This window comes from Arvicanthis niloticus, chromosome 24 (genome assembly GCF_011762505.2).
Source record: "Arvicanthis niloticus isolate mArvNil1 chromosome 24, mArvNil1.pat.X, whole genome shotgun sequence".
NCBI lineage: Eukaryota > Metazoa > Chordata > Mammalia > Rodentia > Muridae > Arvicanthis > Arvicanthis niloticus.
The window spans coordinates 4,823,639-4,828,230 of NC_133432.1; positions in this window are offsets into that span (position 1 = coordinate 4,823,639).

Genomic DNA, 4,592 nt, shown 5'->3' on the forward strand with positions numbered 1-4,592 from the left:
TCTTTTCGTGTGTGAATATTATGGCACACTTGTGTGTGTGTGTGGTGTATGCTGTGTTCACATGTGTGGTGTCTCGTGTGTGTGCAGAGGCACACATTTGTATGTGTACATGGGTGTGGAGGCCCAAGAGTGATACTCCTTGTTTTCCTTGATGGCTCCCTTTAAGGTAACTAACCCTTACCTGACCCACTTACTAACTAACTAACCCTTACCTGACCCACTTACTAACTAACCTTACCTGACCCGTTTACTAACCCTTTTCCTTGAATCCAGAGCAAGCTGTTCCAGCCAGTCTGTCTACTCTCTTTGTTTTGGGATTCCTTACTGTGGTGGTTTGAATATGCTTGGCCCAGGGAGTAGCACTATTAGGGGGTGTGGCCTTGTTGGAGTGGGTGTGGCCTTGTTGAAGTGGGTGTGGCCTTGGAGTGGGTTTGGCCTTGTGGGGAGAAGTGTGTCACCGTGGGCATGGACTTTAATAAGCTCATCCTAACTACCCAGAAGCCAGTCTTCTCCTGTTTGCCTTCCAAACAAGATGTAGAACTCCCAGCTCCTCCTGCACCATGCCTGCCTGGATGCTGCCATGCTCCCACCTTGATGATGACGGACTGAACCTCTGAACCTGTAAGCCAGACCCAATTAAATGTTGTCCTTATAAGAGTTGCCTTGGTCATGGTGTCTGTTCACAGCAGTAAAACCCTAACTAAGTCACTTGCATCCACCTCCTGCACACAGGACTTCGGGGAGGCCTCCACTCCCACCTGTCATTTACTGTGGGTTCTGGGGATTCAAACTGTGTCCTTTATGGTTGCAAACCAGTGTTTTATGCACTGAGCCATCTCCCTACCCTGTCACAGCTTCCCTTTACCCCGTGCTTGTTAGTCACAGCTTGCCCCACCCATATTCAAGTCTGCCTCACCTCTGCCCTACACCAGATCCCCTCCCCTCTGTGCTACACCAGATCCCCTCCCCTCTGTGCTACACCACGCGTGGCAGCATGGTTTCCATCCACAGTTGAGTAGTTCAGGAGGTACACTCTGTCCTCAAGGCATCCAGTGCTGGGCTGGGTCTGGGGCTCTGCTGGCAGAGGCTTGCCTGGCATGCATGAAGTTCTGGATTCCATCCCCAGCACTGAATAACACTGGTTATGGTGGCATGTGCCTATAATCCCAGCAGCCAGGAAGATCAGGAATCCAAGGTGTCCTAAAGTTTAAGGCCCTGTCTTAAAAAATCATATACACATGTATGATATCATATATATGCTGCGATATGCAAACACTTGTTAGAAGCACCGTCTCAATCATGGATTCAAATGCTGTTGAGTTACCATATAACTCTATGATAATTATCTTAGCCAACTGGAAACAACCTGGAAGAATCTCAGTAGGAACTGTCTACATCAGCTTGCCCTGTGCGTCTTTGTTTTTATTTTTTGGTTATTTGAGACAGTGATTCTCTGAGCAGTTCTGGCTCTCCTGGTGCTTCTTCTGTAGACCAAGCTGGTTTCAGCCTTAGAGATCCACTTGCCTCTGCCTCTGCCTCCCAAACTTAGAGATCCACCTGCCTCTGCCTCCCAAGTACCAAGCTTAAAGGCAAGCATTACTACCCCTATATTTCTTAATTAACTTAGTTGATATGGGAGACCAAGCCCACTCTGGGTGTCTCCATTCTGTAAGCAGTGGAACTTGAACTGTGTAAGAGTAGAAAAAGCAACCTGAGCACTAATCAAGCAAGGAAGCCTGCCTCCTCCTCCTCCTCCTCCTCCTCCTCCTCCTCCTCCTCCTCCTCTTCTTCTTCTTCTTCATCATCATCATCATCATCATCATCATCATTATTATTATTGGTTGTGAGCCTAGCCTTTAATGGCTGAGCCATCTCTCCAGCTCTCTTCTTCTTCTTCTTCTTCTTCTTCTTCTTCTTATTATTATTATTATTATTATTATTATTAATCTATTACTCTCACCCTGCTCTTGACTGTTGATGTGGTGTGACTCACTCCCTCAAGTTCCTGCTGCTGTGTCTTCCCTACAACAATAGACTATAACCAGGAACTGTGAGCTAAAAGAAATCCTTTGTTTCCTCAGTTGATTTGCCCAGATACTTTATCCCAGCAGCAGAACTGAAACCAGGGCAGATTTCCATTGTACTCCCATGTGTATTCTCAGTGTAACTAAAAGCAAGAACCTGAGCAGATACTTGTGCACCGATGCCTAAAAGCAACACTGTTCACAGAAACCGAGAAGCGGAGCCCAACTGGGACAGTACACATCTGACAAGCGTGAAGCCCTGGGTTCTGTTCCCAGTACCGCATGAAAGTGGCCTTAGCCGTGCACACCTGAAATCCCCAGTATTCAGGAGGTGGAGGTGGGGGATCAGAGTATCAAGATCGTCAAACTGTGGCCATCAACAAAGAACGAAGTCCAATAGGAACTACACTTCAGATCCACCCTGAAAATATTATGCTAAATGAAAAAAAGCCACGCCCAAGGTCCAGATGCTATTGAATTTACACAGCACAGATGACGAATCCATAAAAATAGAAGATAAAAAAGACACCATGGAGAGAAACACAAGGAGATTCCCTGTTTAATACGTGTGGTTCCTGACTGGGGGATTTAAAAGATCTATAGAGAATGGCAGTACGTTGCTCACACCACTGAACTTCCTACTGATAAATTGGGCCAGTGAGATGGTTCAGCAGGTAATGGTGCTTGCTGCCAAACATGATAACCTGGGTTTGAACACACGTGGTGGAAGGAGACAACAAAATTCCACAGGCGGTCTTCTGACCTCCAATGCAAGTCATGACACATGCCTCCCAAATAAATAAATGCAATAATTTTTTTTAAAGATTTATTTATTTATTTATTTATCTATTTAATGTATATAAGCACACTGTCCTTGAAACACAAGAAGAGGGCATCAGATCCCATTACAGATGGTTGTGAGCCACCATGTGGTTGCTGGGAATTGAACTCATGACCTTTGGAAGAGCAGCAAGTGCTCTTAACTGTTGAGCCATCTCTCCAGCCACATGTAATACTTCTTAAACTGGCTAAAGATTGTAAGATTGTTCTGTTGCTGTGGAAAATATAGAAATGTCTAAGAAAAAAGAATTAGCATACAAATCTATAATCTCATTAGTTGGCATATATCTGGAAGGACTGAAAATAAGATCAGAAAGAGATGGGTTATGTGCCCAAGTTTATTGCCAAGAAGTGGGAACAACCTGAGTGTCCACTGAGAAGTGGATAGGAGAGAGAAGCTAGTACTACAGTGGAATATTACTTTCCTATGAAAAAGACTTTACACCAGGTGAACTAAGCCAATCACCAAAGAACTCTGGGTGACTCCTCTCCTGAGAGTACTGCAGACAGCCAACCTCAACCTCATAGGATCAGTAATAGAACGAAAGTTACTAGAACAGAAGACAGGAAGAGGGAGTTACTCAACACACACAGTTCAGCTTTGAGAAATGGTGTAAAGATTTGTCGCACAGCAACGTGCCCACACAAGACCGGAATCCAAAAATTCTAACACTTTTATTTAGTACATGTATGACAGAGGGAGATTTGTAGCTGATGAATATCTAGTTTTTTTCCATATTTTGCTTTTTTTTGTTTGGTTTTTTTGTTTTTGTTTTGTTTTTCAAGACAGGGTTTCTCTGTGTAGCTTTGGCTGTCCTGGAACTCACTCTGTAGACCAGGCTGGCCTCGAACTCAGAAATCCACCTGCCTCTGCCTCCCAAGTGTTGGGATTAAAGTCGTGCGCCACCACTGCCCGGCCATGTTTTGCTATTTTAAAGAGTGATTCCACGAGCATTTGTGTGGGGCTGTAAATGACTTCATATAAACCTAGTAGAACAGATTTCTAAGACATTGCATTTTAACTTATTGCATGTGTGTCCGTGTATATATGTGTGCATGCAAGCGTATGTGCATATGTTTGCACGTCTTTGTGCGTGTGTATGTATATGTGTGCTTGAGTATGTGTGCGCGTGTATATATATTATACACGTGATTATACACAGATGCATGTGGATGGATGCATCTGTGTATACGTGTATGTATGTGTGCGTGTATATGTAGTGTGCATGTGTATATAAGTGTGCTACGTGTGTGCATATGCGTGCATATGCGTGCATATATGTTTGTGTGTGTTGTGCATAGGAAGGTCCTTACAACTTTGGTTCTCTTCTACGGTATGGTCCTGCAGTCTGAACTCAGGGCGTGATATTTGGGAGCAGGTGCTTTTACCTTCAGAGCCATCTCGCCAGCCCCACATTCTAAAAACCAAAGATAGAACCATCTATTTTTAAATTTTTTTCCAGTTTAATAACAGCCTTTCCACAAGAACACAGGAACCAAGCTCCGTCCTGAAGGCGGAGCCTCTGTATTTGTGAACGAAGCCCGAGCAGACGTGAAGGCTCTTCGCTTCCGAAGCGGCGCCCCGCCCCCGGAACTCCCCCTTAGCAACGAATCAGACTGCGGTTGCTTTAAAAAAAAAAAAAAAAAAAAAAAAAAAAAAAAAAAAAGGAACCGGAGAGCGCGTCCGTGCACTATTTTAGTCCGGTGTGACTAACTTCCGGTCCGTTC